We start from the raw sequence: 16700 nt of genomic DNA, 5'->3' as shown, positions 1-16700 counted from the left end.
AAAGCTGTAAATGCAGCTCTTCTCTGGCAGTAAGACCCACTGACAGGTGCAAGGGATGTTTCTCCTGTCTGTACCATTGGGATGAGGAATACCAATCCCATTCTTCTCAAACTTCTGTGGCCTAATAAATATCCCAGTGTTTCCTCTGGGTGCTGACATCCAGAGGCTGTCGTGGCAATAAGTGCTGATTATCTGGATGGCAGTGGCATCTGCAGGAAGCCACCCACACCAAGGCAGGACGCTGTTCCAGTGGGCAGGAGGGAGATATTCCTGCTGATCTTGTGCTGGGGTGTATGCAAGGAGGATAAGCAGCAACAAGGTGCAGAGGGGAGAGGGTATGGCATAGGGATGCACTAACCTGCAGCAGCCCAGAGTGGATGGCCAGGAAAGAATAGGACATCTGTAATAACTGTAACTTAACAGCACCTCTACCCAGGAGACCAGTGGCTTACTGAGTGTGAGGTGTTGTCTGAGCTGAAAGGAAGTTCTGCTGGGAAACATGGGCTGGGTTTCATCTGGCGTGCACCTGGTGCTTGTGGTAAAGGCAGAAATCTGGTACTAAACTGAGTCAGAGTTTAGGGCTGGGAGGAGGGAGCAACAAGCATTACTCTAGTAGATGAACTGGCTAATGCACAACTAAGTTGTGTCCTGCTGTGCCTCTATTCACCCTTGAAGGAAAAATAACACCTTTCTGCTTTCATTTTTCAGTCTATCAGGTGAGATCAGAGCAGAGACAGTCCTTGTGGCTGTAGAGGGGAAGACAGGGCTGTGCTGGAACAAGTGTTTGATTCCTTTGCTCAAAAGCTTTATGACATGTTAGTCTTCCTTTTCTTTTCTTCGTTGAAAAGGTCCAGGCAACAACTGTCATGATGTCTGTTTCCCCAGACCAGTTAGATGCAAAACTACCATGCAAACAACACAACCATTAGATGGCTTCTTTCCCTGTATGCCCTCCTGGGTGCCCCGATGCTTTTTCACCAGGAAAGTGACATGAAGGCTGCAGTTCTGCTGCTTTCTGCCATTCCTGTGTGATGGGCGAGGTGCTGCATGGTCTGTCGCAGGCTTGTAGCATCCGTTCAGTGTCCAATCTCTTTAAATAATAAGTGCTGCCCTGGAGGATGGATAATGGGATATAATTCAGAACTACCAGGCAGAAGATAAGGCAGAATTACCAGATCTTTTTCAGTTCTTGTAATCTATGCTCTATGTCTCACGAAAGAGAATGAGTGGATGAGTAAGTCAGATTGACTGAGGTGATTGATCTCCCCATAAACCTCACTGGAATTGGAAGAAACTGCTTACCCAGCCCCAGCAATGGGTTAATCCCTAGCACAGGGAGGAAGAGATTCTCCACTGGACAAAAAAAGTAATTCATTCATTTTTAGCTTTCCTTTATAGAAGTTGCAGGACTTCGTTTACACTGAACAATGCAAAGCCAAAGCAAGATCAACATGTCCTTGATTTTGTTTTGCATGTAAAGTACTGCATATTTACCCCTTGCCACCTAATTTGTAAGTTTGCCAGGAATCAAAACATTCATTTAAACTAGCCAGGAAGACAGCAAATTATGAGTAAAGCTGGATGATTGTCTAAGGCCCAGCTATGATGTACTGAGGGTAGCTTTGCGAAGTTTGAATTATAAAAATGCAGCTAGACAGAACAAATTAAAGCCTTTTCTGTTCTAGAATTTGACTGTTGATAGAAATCAAACTGGAACATTACAATAAAAACATAAAATAGGGATGAGACTGGAGAACCAGAGTTGGTTGCTTCAGTGCCCTTTGTCTCAGGCTCATGGGTGAGTCTCAGCCTTCTTCAAGTACCTTTGGCCTCTTCCCTGGGGAAGAAAGGTGCTTAAGATGCTCCTGGGTTGACTGAATGTGTGTGGTGGGAAGCCAGAGACTGAGTACCCATGGGATGCTCTAGTTTTGTCTGCAAAAGGGAAGGAGTCAAAGCTTAGTGATAAAACATCCTACTGGGAAGAGAAAATCTTGCTCAAACTCATGTGTCTTCAGAACTCCTCTTGAGGTTAAAGTAAACATTCAACTCTACCATCACATTCGCAGTAACAGCTCAAACACCACCTGGGCTCTGGGAATTCACCAGCCAAAGCCCTTCCAAAGGTGGAGTTGTTGGCTGTGTGAATTCAGTGAGCTGGGAAGAAGTGACGATAGATTCCCATTCTTCAACTTTTGTGCAAACTGAAATCTTTTGCAGGGTGAGGGAAGGAGTGAGTGGTCAGAATAGAGTGGCAGTGAAGCTGCTGCAGTTGGATTGCAGGATATTTCTTTTGGGTGCAGTTGACTTGATCTGCCCCGGGCTGTCTGCTGTGGTGTAGCACAGCTGTATGTAAAAGATGAGTAGTTCTTGCTTACAGCTATGCTTTACATTTGGTTGCTTTGCCACTAGGAATTATTTAGTAACTGGGGGCTTTTAGTTAAATTAATGTTCTAGTAACAAATGTTGCAAGTATTTTCGTCGTTGTTGTTGCAATTTCGTGTTACTGCTGTAGGAGGAACTTTGATTTTCTCTCAATTCATACACCTTACTTGTCCTCAAAGCATTTACATCCAAGAAACAAGCAATCTCATCATGGTTATGTCATAATTGTATTCCATTGGTTTCACCAAATATCAGACAGTGAAGTTATTGGTATGTCACAGAGTCAAACTGGGAAGAACTTGAGCTGCCCCTGGCAAGCGATGTGAGCATTGGGTTTGTCTCATGGCCACGTCATGCCTCAGTTTCCCTGTTTCTAGAATTATGCTTTCCTTTTGTCTTCTAAACTCCTTGAAAGCTGGATAGTGGTGCCTATGTTTTAATAAACAATGGAAATATATACAAATGAGGTAAAAAGAATTTTAAGATGTCTTATGTTCTTACTTTCCTACCCGCTTTTGCAATCTGTCTTTTTAAGAAGGGAAATTTTTCTATAGGGAAGGCTGCAGAATGAGAAAACCTATTTTACTCAGCATCAGGAAATCCAACCTGGCAGGTGAGAGAAGAATTGTATTGTTTTATTCTTGATGCACGATGAAAGCTAGAGTTTAACTGGAAATATTGTCTTACATTACTGTTCATCCTTACTCTGGATCTAGGAAAAAAAAAAATCACACATGGCAGCAACTGAGAGCTCAGCAAAAGAAAAGCTTTAACATAGGAAATTGGCAACGTTTGGCCCTAGTAATATTGTAATGCCCATGGCTGAGAAATCACTCAATTATATGTGTGAAGGGGACTTCATATAATAGAAGCATTTGGAGCTTTATGGGCAGCATAAAAGGAGAGAATCAGGTTTTTATATCCCTGTGTTCGGTTGTAGAAGAAGCAGGAGGTCATTTCCTGCTCCTTTGTGCATGTTTGGAGTGTGTAGGGGAAATGTAAATGAATGTCTGCTTGATGATTTGGCATGGCACCTGGGGAGGATGGGCTGGGCCTGTTCCAGAGACACCCCCACTGTGTCATGTCCCCTGTTATATAGGTGATTTCATGTGCTCAGGACTGGGCAATGTCACAACAGAAGTCATACTCTAAAAATAAAAACCTTAGCTCCTTTAATAATGAACTCTCCAAGCCAAGTGCAGCTTTTCTTCCTTGGCAGTTGCTGGAACGAGTGAGGTAAGCTGACCTCCCAGCCCATACAGTTCTTGCCATTGCTTCTGGGAGGCCTGCAGGCTCCCTGCCCCTGCAGCCAGGTGAATGCATGCGAATCTCTTTCAGGTGTTTCTTTCCTGATGCTCCCAGTGACCGAGAGAAACTACGTAGATAAGGCTGCAACACCTTTCAGGCAAAGTATCTGTATTCTATTTCAAATTATCTCAAATCAGCATGTTGGGTTTTTTTTGGAGGCTGACAGTGCCATGTCTTTGACCTTGAATCATGGAATTATTAAGGCTGGAAAAGCCCTCTAAGACATCTAATCCAACTGCCAGCCCATCACCATTGTGCCTGCTACCCCGTGTCCCTCAGTGCAGTGTGTCTGTCTTTTCCTCTTGACATGACAGCACCTGGGCTGCCTCTATCCTCCTTCCTACTGCCCAGGAGAACAAATAACATGCTTCCCTTCTGCTAGTACAGGTAGTCCTTTTCTTCTTGGAGGAGATTAATCCACTAGTCCAATGCTCTTTTTATGTTTCTAATTCAGAAATATCTATTTTATTTTTGTATTAAAATGTGAGACTGTCACAACTATCTTAATTCTTTTTTCTCACTGTAAAGCTTGACATCTGGGCCTGTAACAGCTCATCAGTGGATTTGTGAGATGAAGCAAATGACATTTCTATATAGAGCAACTGACTGCTGTAGAAATCAGATGGTGAAATGGGGCTGTAAAGAATTTAGTATTGAGTGATGATCTTCATCCGGGGATCTCAGAGTGCAGCAATCCCTGTTTTGCTGACATAGAGGATGGGTGACTTGCTCCAACCTGGTCAGAGACCCTCCAGAGCACCAGCACTCTGCATCTCTATATATGCTTTATAGAGCTCTGCTTTACCAAAACCTGGATCCCAATGTGAACAGAAGTGCATTTGCTGTAACCGGTTGTAGTCAGGCCAATTCCTGCCCATGGTGATGTGTTTAAGCCTTGTGTAAGGGCTCTTAATATGCTTTACTGAAGGCTGGTCACTTATACCAGCTGAAAACCTAGCCCTGCACTCTATCTAGTGCATTTAATAGCAAAGGCATTTAGATCCAGCTGCACCATCTTAAGCCACATCTGATCAAATTTCCCAAGTCAGCAGCAGGAACTTGCTGATTCCTAGAAACCCCATGAGCTGAAGGAAGTTGGGAGTGGTGGCTGTATGTCATTGCTCATCTCTGGGCTGCAGCCTCTGCAGGACGCAAGGCCCCAAGCACAAGGAAAGTCCCAGCTATTTATGGCTAGTAGGAGCTCTGTGGAGTCTGTGCATTCTGGTGTCTTACAATGTCTCATCACTTCTCCAAGACGTAGGGAGATAAGGGAATAAGAGAATGCCAGAAATATCTTTATCAATTGGCATCTCTCCATTGGGTTTTCATTAAGTTGGCAGAGAGGGACTGGTGGGCTGCATCTCTGCTTTGTATAGAGATTGATCTACATACGCCCAAAATTGAGCCAACCCATTACCTTTTTGTCTCTGTTGTATGGTTGCACCAAATGGAAAGTGTTAGTCACTTCTGGGAATCACATTTTACAACTAAAATCACATCTTGTTTCTCTTTTTCCAAGATTTTGTCCATCTGTTGCCTTTCTCAAAAATAAACAATTAATACAGTGCTTTGCTAGAGCCTTCTGTTCAAGGTTTTTAAAGTGCTGTGCAGATACCCCTGATTTGATCTGCCAAGACAGAGCCCTTAAGAGATATTAAGTTCCTTACTTCCCCCGGGGCAGATGCCAGAGGGTGTGTATAGGACCAACCTGCAATGGGGCCCTGACTTTAACTCAGGAATACTTGCTCAGTTTCTCCTTTATCTCAGGATTTGCCTATTTCTGTTTCTTGGTTTCCTTGTAAAACATGGGGATTTCTTTTCTGCTCTGCCTTGCCCATCTGTGAGCAGGCATACCTGAGGAAAGGGCTACAGGGAAACAGTCTCCCCAACAAAGACTTCCTAAAAACTTACTGCCTGGAACAACAAAGCTTGGGACTGCCAGCTGGGATAGCAGCCCAGCCGTGATGCTCTTAGTCACTTTTCCTTTCTTCCTTTTTGTTTGTGGAGAAGACAAAAGGATAAATTGGATAAAATGTCCCACATGGAAAGCTTTTGTTGTCAGGGAAGAAGCAAAGGCATTCAAGAAAGGAAGTAACCAAACGTATCCAGTGCTGAAAGGTGTTTGAGACCAACAGCTTCTTCTTGTGTCTCTGCTGTCTGGCTTCTGGTAAATAATCTTAAATCCCTTATTAAGGAAGCAGCCAACTGAAAGTTTTCCTGTTTAGTGAAAAATGCTCTCCCTTCTCCCTGTTTTGAAACAGAGCTCACGATGGTTTCTGAAATATACTCTGCAACCTGTGTTGGCTTATGAACCATTTGTCCTAAACATGGAATCAAAGTGTTGAACTGACCATAATGAGTACAATTCAGCAATGCCAGCCAGTCCCTGGGTTCCTCTTTATGCAGTGGTGTTATAGAATCATTAAGGTGGGAAAGACAGCTAAGATATCATCTAGTCCAATGATCAAGCCATCGCCATCATGCCCACTGACCCGTGTCACTCAATGTGATATCCTCCCTTTCTTTTTGAATCCCCAGGGATGGTGACTCCACTACTCCCTGAGCAGCCTGTACCAATGTCTGACTACTCTTTTGGAGAAGTTGTGCCTAATATCCAACCTGAAGCTCCTCTGGCCCAACTTGTGGCTATTCCTTCTTGTCCTGTCACTGTTACCTGGGAGCAGAGGTTGACCCTCGCCTCACCACAACCTCCTGTCAGGGAGTTGCAAAGCAATAAATTTTCCTCTTGTTCACACTGCTCTGTTCTGCCACAAAGTTCTGAGAGCTACTGAGCCTTTTGGTAGGCAGAGACCCGTGGTTAGAAGATGGCTGTGCTACTGGGTGCTGAGTAACACGGCCACAGAGAAACAGGCGGGGAGCACGGCACGGCCTGTACTGGGCAAATCAGATTGGGTATTCATGTGCAATTTCTGGTCAGGACTTGGCCCGACCTCCGTTATACCCATGAGATCACCTCCAGTAAGTACCAACAGCCTCCTCCCCTATGCCTTAATGTATTTTTAATACTGTGTAACCGCCAGAAAATAACATTGTTTCTGGAAGCTTTCACTGCAACAATTACTTATACATTTATCCCATTGTCTGCGATTTTAGTTACACTGAGTCCAGCACCTGCAGAAAGAAAAAGGAGGTTAGGAATATATAGCCACAGGAGTTCTAAAATAACATTGGGAGGCATTGTTATCTGGCCTGGCTGAGTACAAAGTCTGATACAATCTGTGTAAGAGAACTGGTAGCACCTGGGTTGGGATATTTTGAGCTATGCCAACTTAATTACGAGGTAGTCAATTAAAAAATTATTAACTATACCAACTTGTATGTAACCTGAGTTCCAACTCTGTACTTCCTGTTTACCAAACATCACACCCTTACTCAGCACGGGTATTTAGCATTTTAATTCCATGTTCTCCTTCAGATTTAAGGTCTTGTAGTTAGCTCTGCTAATTCATAGATTAGCTGCTGGCTTAGGACATCATGTTGCTCATCTTGCATCAAAACGGGTAGGATTTATGAGGTTGTATGACGGTATAAAGCATTTCACGTAGTAAATATAGATTGGCGAGAGCAGCAGAAGTGAAATGAATAGCAAGGACTGTGCCATAAATATAACTAATCATACAGCTATTGCCTCTACTTCAGTGGACCGTTTGATGATAATGCTTAATGCTCTTGATCAGATGATCTCAGACCATTCTGTTAGGCATCCTTGTTCACATTATACTGGTTGTGAAAATGAGTGTCTGGGAGATTTAGTGAACATCTGAGATTTGGACACACCACTGCATGTGACTGGAATACAAACCTAATTTCTCTGTAATATCCAGTGTGATGTGTTACTCATCCTCATATATGTGTCTGAGTGTGACTGCGTACCTTTAAGCACAGCTCAGAAACAGACTGAGCACCTCAACCACTGCCAGAATGGCCTAGTCATATGGCACGTAAAAGGAATGAGGGAAAGGGGTCCCTAAAGGGATGCTTTTTCTGTGAAGGGAATGGTCTAATAGGTAAATTTGTTTTGTTTTTTTTCTTTTTAGTTCAAACCTCATGAACTTCATATTCTGATCTTATCCTTTCTGTTGGCACAAGAGACAGCAGTGTGATACAACAGTGGAACCATGACCTGGCATCCATTTATCCCATATCTTTCTTTGGTCTTTGTCCCTTCTCTCTGGGAAAGGATCACTTCCTGATCTCCATACAACACCTTGTAACCAGTGCAGCAGTAATAGATGTTGTCAGGACAAAAAAAAAGTCCATGCACTGAGCCTTGAAATAGTTGGCAAGAATAGGTTGATAGTCTGATTCAGTGACGGCAGCACTCCACCCTCCTTCTGTAAATGCTTCGTATCTCCTGCTGCCTGTCAGAGCTGAAATACAGATGTAGACTTTCTCTGAAGGATCTAAATGTTCTAGCTGCTATTTGGTAAGGGGAATATTTCTCTGATTAATTGTTAAGTGGAGCTCTGGCTGGAGGAAGGGGCTGCAGAGATGTCAAAGTGAAGCAGGGAGAATGTTGTAACCTTTCTGAAGCTCCTGCAGCCTGTAGGAGGTTTGCTATGCGGGTTGTGGCCATTTCTTGTTCTACTGCACATTGTCATGGCTGGCCAGCAGAGAATGGCCTTATGGGGCCTCTGCCAATTTCCATAGCTTGCAGGACCATCCTTTTACTCCTTGGCAGCAGAAATATGCTGCAGGGAAACCGCTGCCTACCACTCATGGTTTCATCCTGAGCTGAGATGGGAGTCCTGGATGATCTGTAGGCTGCAGGTGGGCATATTTGGAAGAGCAACCATGGACAGGAATAATCAGTCAATGGAGCACTGTGGCTCTTTCCAGGGGCTGAGGTAGAAAAGATTAATTGTGCTTTTTCTGGTTGTGTTACTGAGGCAGACCCTGCACTAATGAATCAGTATAGTTGGTACCATGAGAAATATTTAATACTGAAGCTCGTGTTCAGAAGGATTTTGCCTTCTTTCTAGAGTTCTTCTTTCTGTATAGCTTAATTACCCTCACAAAAAAAATAAATAAATAAATAAATAAATAAATTAGGGGAAAGCATGAGATAAGTTAACTTCATTAGTAACAATGTGTCTTCTGAAGTTTAAGCTGAGAATGCTCCCCAGATCACCACAATGCTCACCTGATTGCTAGGGATCCTGCTGTAGCACAGGCATTAAAGCCGAAGCTGTAAGTGGGCATGGCTTTAGCCTCTTGGCTGTCTAGTATTGAGTGAGGCTTTTTCTGCCCCATAAAAACCACAATCTGTGGGTATCCTGAAGCTCTGCCTCTGATAACCTGTGCTTGAGCACATACAAATACAGAGTGTTCTGATGTTCTTCCCACGTGTTACAGTAAAGATGGCATGAGAGATTTCATGCTATCACAGCACCAAGCTCAGCAAACAAATGTCTTAACTGAGGAACAAGGAAAGCTGGACTGACCTCCAGAAGAGACCTTTCCCAAGGTCCTCCCCAGTTTGTTTTCCTGCTTCCACTGCCAAGTTGTGCCTTTGCAAGTGCTCTGCCACCCTCCCATGTGGGTGCCGCACCTCCCCAGTGCTGTGGCCAGCTGCATCACAGCTGAAGCACAGAGACCAGGGCCCACAACTGTGTTATAGAAGAGCATGGGTCAAAAAGACAGCTCTAACCCTAGATTTCCTGGGGTGCTTTTAAATGTAAGTCCATATCAGTTTCTGTTCCTCTTTTCCTTCATTCTTCCTGGAAAGTGGAACCTGGACCCCAGCGCTTTGTTCACAGGCACTGCCTGCCCTGTGTAGGGGGATTACTTGAAACATGTTTCTAGATATTAGAGAAGCTCTGTCACCAAAGTGAATTCATTCAGCTCCTTCTCATCCTTAGCCAGTTGTCTGTGGACAGGTTAATAGTCAGGGTCTTGGGTGGCAGGAGGCTCGACCATGGCACTGAAAGATGGTTCTACATCCTATCTCTGGCTATGCCGTAGGTTTTGGGGATCAGCTTTTGTGTTCCCTGGTTCCTGCAACCTGTGCAGCATGGTTAGTGACAGCTTCTGCTCCCAGCAGCACCAGCAAGGCATAGTTTGCTGGGGGCTTGGGGGATGGAAATTTGGTTTGGGATGGGAAAATGTCCAAGCTGTCTGACCATTAAGCTCTAAGCAGGATGTGCTTAGGTGTTTAAATATTGATGCAAGCATAGAAGAAATAGTCACCTTCTTCCGGAACAGGTGAGGGATTTACAACATAAAACATCCCAGAGCTCACTGCCAACATTTCTTAGGTCACACCTTTTCCTCCATGATACTGGCATATAGAATTAGGTAGGAGGAGACTTGAAAGATCATTTGGTTTCAACCCCTCTGCATGGTAGCTGTTAAACCCAGGCTCCATAGAGCTTCTTGCTCACCCAGCTTGAGGGCTTTCTCAAGCTAAGGTGCAGCACTGCAGCTGCTGTATGACACCTGCACAGACAGGGTTCACCAATGGCTCAGCTTCGCTTTCCTGATGCCATTTTTTCTAATTATAGACCTGTGGCTATCAGCCAATCAGCTCCAATTCTGAGGCTCGTTACTGGACTTCAGATGTCATGCTGAATTTTTCCTAACTGTCCATAATAACTGTAATAGCTTGACTTCCACCATGAGACAATTAACCTTCTTAAAGTTAAGTGCCTCAGGCTGTGCCTCAGAAAGATTCCCTCTACAAAACAGACAATTACCCTTACTTAATAACCTTTCGCTTTTTAATCCGATATTAGCACCAAAGTAAATGTAAAGGGCAGTGCTCTGTGTCCTTTCTTAAGTACTTTAAATGCCTGTCCATGAAGGCTAATGAGCTCCCATTTTGCTTAATCTAGATTTGTTGTGGATCTAGCAATACTAGACAGTATCTTCCTTTAAAGAAAAAAATAAATCCAGACTATAAGACTATAACACAGTTTTAATTTGAATTGAGACTGTATGTGGAAGGAAAAAGAGAATTTGTGATACAGGAAGACCAGTAATGACGTCCAACCTGCAAAACAACGCAAAGCACTTCCAGAAGTGACTCCGGACTGGGGTTGGTGTCATTGTTTGTAAAACAGGAATTTGGTGTTGGCACTTTGGTTGGTGCCAGCTCTCATAGAATTGTTAAGGTTGGAAGGACCGCTAAGACCAAGTCCAATATCAGTCCATCAAGTCCTGCTGATTTCCATGTGGACGTGGCATGGGGAGATGATGCTGAGTGGTTGTACAGCTGTCTGTCCATCCAGTGTGTATATGGTCTGTTAGTCTCAACCAGCAGTGAGTGCCGACCCCCTCCAGCAATGGCTGCAGCAGAAGCACAACTGTTCTGTGGATGTAATCTCTTCACGGGTTACTGCTCGTGATAATTAATATGTACAACATTAGCAACTGTTGAGACATGAAATGTGCTCACAGGGAAGGAATTATTGCTCTGCTGACCCTGTGTTTTCTGCTTTCAGTGAGAGTTCTCTAATAATATTGAATTCAACCTTTGGTAAGACCACACATATTTTTGAGCTAAATGCAAAGCTGTAGGCACCTCTCTGGGACTAAAGATAATGGCCCCAGGTCGTGCAATGTGAGGTTCAGGCTGGATATTAGGAAAAATTTTTCTTCAGAAAAATGGAGATGTGGCACTGAGGGCTGTGGTGTAGTGGGGATGGGCTGGGGTTGAACTCAGTGGCCTTTCCAACCTTAATGATTCTGTGATTCTCTATGTGAGCAAAGTCCATTTTTCTGAGAATGCCAGGAAAAAACAACACCAGGCTTAAAATTCAAGAGAAGCAATGCTATGGCTGCTCTTAACAGATGCCTGTTCCTCTTCACGCTTTAATTCATGTATTTGGATGTAGAGCATTTTTGCACTCTGCAGAATGTCTCTTATTTGCTATACAGTACTGTCCCTAGGTCCATTGCCTGCCACCCAACAAACTCTCGTAAGAGTGCTCTGGTTTCATCATCTCAATGTAATGAGGTTTATATTATTATTTTCTTACTATAATAGAAGCAGCCTCAGGTCCTAATCAAGATATTGGGCTAATTGCTATGGAAACCTAATTAGGCAGACCATGTCTCAAACTCTGTAAATATTTATACATGCACTTAACTATCTGCATGCAAACCATCCCACCCCAGCCATGGGAATGAAGCTCAGCGCATGCTGAAGTGCTGATAGGGGTGGGAGTCTCCTTCTCCTTTAATATACAGTTCAGCTATGCTGGAACACGTAGAGAGGAGCACAGAGTGGTAATCAGATTGGGATCGTGTATGTGCAGATTAGGATCAAATCAGATAGGACCTAGGTTATGGGTTTGAGTTAACAGCTTAACAGAACTTTGGAGCTCTTATTTTTTTTCAATTATCTTATAGAATAATAATTAAAAAGATGTGAGTCAGTGTAGCAGACACAAACAGGCATACGGTGTTGTATGAAATCTCCCTGCTCAGAATGAGCCAACAGGTGTTGGTGCCATTTCTTAATGCAGCGTTGTAACCATTATTTGAAAAATGATTTTGACCTCAATTTTCAAACTTGCTTTGCATGCATGAATCGGTCCAGATTTACATGTTTATTGCAGCTGAGAGAAAATTCAGTGTTAGCTTTGGTATAAACACATTAGACCGCTAAGGTATTAACTTCAGAAGTTGAATATATGGAACTAATCAAAACCCTTTCATAAACAGATTAATGAGGAGACAAAAATGCACGAATAAAAGCTTCTAGGCTTTGAACAGAGAGATCTTCGGTGGCCCCTTTATTTATTTATTTACGTTAACAAGTATTTTAATTGGTTTCATTACATGTTGGTTGCGGGAACTGTGAGGTGTGGGGGTGAATTTGCTGAATGCTGAGAGCTGCTAGTGGATAGCAATAACATAGCTGGAGCTCTGCTGAAGCCTTCTCTGCATAAAGCCCTGGGTGCTGGTGCTCTGTTATGTCAGTTTTCCTCATTTATCCGTGCTTGCTGCACCTTCACGTGTAGCCTTCCAGCTGTGCGTGCAGGATTCAGCCTCCCAGAGGTAGAGAACAGCACTGTTCACGATAGCCGCTCTGAGAGCAATGGCTCTTATTTTATTATATTGGCCCATGACATCAGAGGTGGCTGTTGGCAGCAAGGTTCATCCTCTACTGCCATCGCACCAATATCCCATTATGTTTTGTGGCCGTGTGACAGATGGCAACAGGGGAGCAGAGGCAGAACGGTGTCTGACATGGAAGCGCGTATGAAGCAAAGGTGTGTCACTGAATTGCTCCATGTGGAAAAATGGCACCCACAGACATTCATCAATGTTTGTGGAGACTAACCAGTGGATGTGGGTGGTGTGTTGCAGCAGGGATGACAGCGGGGGCACCTCTGGTGCAGATTTCTATGAGTGCAGTAGACATGCTAGTGAAAATGCATAACTGATGGTGATGACTATATTGAAAATCTGCATTTTGTAGCTGAGAACTTGCTCTATCAAATGGTGTTATTGTGCTCTTCGTATTTGTTAAGGTTTTCATGGAAATAAATAGGAGGTATTACTTTTGGAGCGAGCAATGTAGCTTTAGCTTAAAAAAGTACAGCAGCATCCAACCAAAAACAGAAGATTCTCCACCATAAAACCTGCTGGTCTCCAACCCAAGGGTTTCTGCTCAAGCATGTTGTCTATTTAACACTGCTTATTGCTGTCAAACAACCTCTCTGTGTGTAGAAAGCAGTGAAATACCCAAGAGAGAAGCTGAAAACAGGGAGCAAGGGTTTCTGTTAAACCCTGCACTTTGAGCAGGGGGGGCAGAGAGGAGGTGGGGTGCTCAGAGCAACATTTCCTGAGCCACGTGAGTCACAGCAGAGCTCTGTTAGGAGCTCACAGACCTCACTCGCAATTCAGGACTGTAAATTTCCTTCCGGAGTTTGTTAGCAGCTAACAATGAGTGTATATATATATACATACATATAAAGCCTCAGACCCACGGTGTTATGCAAAAGAAGTAATGCACAGGCAATCTGCTGCCTTTGGTGGAGCCGTGCAGACACCAGGCAGAAAGAGCAGCAGCTCTCCCAAAGTGGAGATAAAGAAGGGGTCTTAATGGGGCTGGCTGAAAACTTTCCATTAAGTGCTCTTCTTTTAACCTGGCTCTCAACTAACCTTATTTTTTTTCCTTCAGTTACGTCATTTCTGTACAAAACACCAACTTCTCCCTTAACCAACCAAACAAGAATCACCTCGCTTTGTTTATCTGCGTAATTTTGACCCTGGGAAAATGTCACAGGATACGCCTCAGCAGAATCTCAGTTCAAAGCCTCACGTCCTCACCCTCCTCCGAGGAGCAGCTCTCCCACCACTGCCCCCGCCCTAGGAAGGGCTCCCCAAAAGAAGGGGGATGAGGGGCAGGAGTGGCAGTGCCACGTGGGGAAAAAATCTCAGCAAAGCTCTGGGATTATGAGAGCAAGTCCCTGGTGCCCTGGGCCCTGATCTCTGTTTCCCTTCCTCAAGGTTTTTCACTGAGATCTTTCTTATAGGGAAATTACGTTCTAATGACTGAAATTAAGCTTGAACTTAGCAAAGTTCCAACTTTTCTTGCTAGCTGAGGTGGCTTTTCTAAATTTTGCCCGAAGAGAAAAGCCACCAGATGTGGAGAAGCTTGGCATTTCTCACCTTTAAAAGGTGAGTTGGTTTCTATGAAGTGTGCTGCTTTGAACATCAGAGAGGAGAGTAGCAGAAGTGACACCAAAGCACGCGGCGCTTCTGTGGTGTGCAGCTCACTGCTAAGAGGTGTTTTCACCCTCTCCCTTCAGGACAAAGTGTTAAATTAACAATGAGAACAGAGCATTAACTGACAGGTACTGCAAGTAATCTAATCATGAGACAGCATTGAAAAACAACAAATTCAGCATGATGTGGATGTTGGGGTTATTTTCTTTAGCAATTACATCGCAGTAAAACTCTCCTTAGATATTTAATGGGTCATAGCTAAATAGTTTTTAAAGCATATTTCAGCACTGCTGGTAATTGAGAAGGATCTGCTATTTCATACTCACTGCTAAGTCGTACAATTGACTGGCACATCCCAAGCTAAGTCACTTTGATGGGGATCTGGCAGTGCACAGTACCCAATGCCACAAGGGAGAGCTCATCTGGGATAATAGGAAAAGAGATGGGATGTGATTCAGGGCATCCTCAGCAAAAAGCCTTACTCAGCCAGGGTTTGTAAATGATATTTTTTTAAAAAATGCTTATTTTTAACTAACTGTGAACTTCTGCAATAAGTACAAAGTGCTACTTGGCTCCTCAAATATCTGTGATGATGAGCTGGTGCTCGCTTCTGTTACTATGTGAAATTATAGAGCTGTTGTCGCACGCTCTGTTAGAGGCAATATATAGTTGTTCTGTTGTAGGGACTGGACGCCTAGAATTCTTATTCTCTTTCCACACCCATAAATCCCCACTGCCGAGCAGCACTGTTATCATGCTGGGCTGCTGCATCCCTGCTGCTGGAGCAGGGGAGTGCTGAGTCACCAGCACCACTCCAGCTTGGAACTGCTGCTCCAGCTTCCCAGCTGTGCGTGCTGCAAGGAGATGTGTGTGCATGTCTGCCTGCTTGGGGGCGTGAGGCCCACGGCTGGATGGGGAAAAGCACAGTGCTTTGAAATGCCGATGGCTTGGGTGGGTTTTGGGTAACTCTTCATAGGTTTATGGGTAATTCTTTGTGGTTTTTGGTGCCCGAGTGAAGAGAGGAAGGAGTAGCGGCTAAGCAGAGAGATTACAGAGATTCCACCATATGCCAGCCCAAGGCTATCACTGCTTTGTGAAGGCAAAGTGATGGAGATGGGCAACAAAAGACTGACTGGCAGAGCCTAATTCCCACTTGCCTGATTTTGACAGTGAAATTATGCATTTTGATAGTGAGATCTTCCACCTGAAGAGCTTGATGCAAAGCACGGGGAGGTGTTGGTTCTAGGCAGGAATTTGCTCTGGAGCTTTTTATGAAAAGCTCCTCTGGAGCTTTCATAAGCAGATTTCTTTGCTACCACAACAGAAAGAACACCTCTTTCATAATGAATTGACTTCAGCTACCCTGAGAAAGCTTAGGGGCTTTTGGTTTTTGTTTTCTTAAAAAAATAAAAAAAAAAAGTGGAAGCATAGAAAATTAAATCTCTGTTGGATTCTTTTAAAGCAATTATTTTAAGCACTGTGAATAAACAAGGAGTGCCTGACAAACACCTGTTATTTTTCCCATCGTGAGTTTGGCTGCTGCTGAATAGTCAGAAATGCTGCTCGTTATAGGATCAAGTGTGTTTATCTGGCAGAGAAGAATAGGGTTTGTTTTCACTGTGGAATAATGAGCCGGCTGCTGTCCGGAGTGCAGCACCAGCTTCTATCAGATAGGAGTCATGCTCTGCTGGCTTCTTCCTGGTAGCTCACAGGCTGGTGAGACTTGGCCTCTTCCATCCCAGGGCAGAACTCCAGCCTGGGGTGAGGGGGGGCTGCAGAACAGTGCCGGAGATCCAGGGCAGAGGGCTTACAGCAGCAGTTGGATGACTGAGCTGACACTTCCCTCTTGTGCAGCCTTAACCTCTGTTGAAGGTTGTCATCTCCTCCCTCCTGCCCCTTGTGGGAGGGTGCTACAGAGAGCCCCTTGTGCAGGGCATGACCTTAAGGAATGGAACAAAGGAGTCAGGAGGTAGCTGAGACAGGGACAGACATGAACAGCAGTGGGTCTGCAGCACACACTTGGTGTTGTGGGTGAGGCTTGGGTTGATCTGGCCACCAACTCTTCCCCAATGAAAGTTGCAGTTCTCAGTCCTCCTTCCATCAGATAGTGACCCACCAGTTGTGTTATCTTGCAAGTGCCCATCTCAAACCAGCAAAGCTCTCTAATGAGTTAAGACAATCATCATGTCATCACCCTCATAGGGTTGATTTCAGCAGGGATGCTTGCAAGTTTCTGTTTCAGCCAATGAGAGCTCTATCTCCCGGGCTTTGCTGGTTCTTGGTGTGGAAAGATATATCGTTTTTTTTTT

This window comes from Meleagris gallopavo, chromosome 11 (assembly GCF_000146605.3).
Source record: "Meleagris gallopavo isolate NT-WF06-2002-E0010 breed Aviagen turkey brand Nicholas breeding stock chromosome 11, Turkey_5.1, whole genome shotgun sequence".
NCBI lineage: Eukaryota > Metazoa > Chordata > Aves > Galliformes > Phasianidae > Meleagris > Meleagris gallopavo.
The sequence above is the reverse complement of the archived record's forward strand: the minus strand, read 5'-3'. Positions refer to the sequence as shown.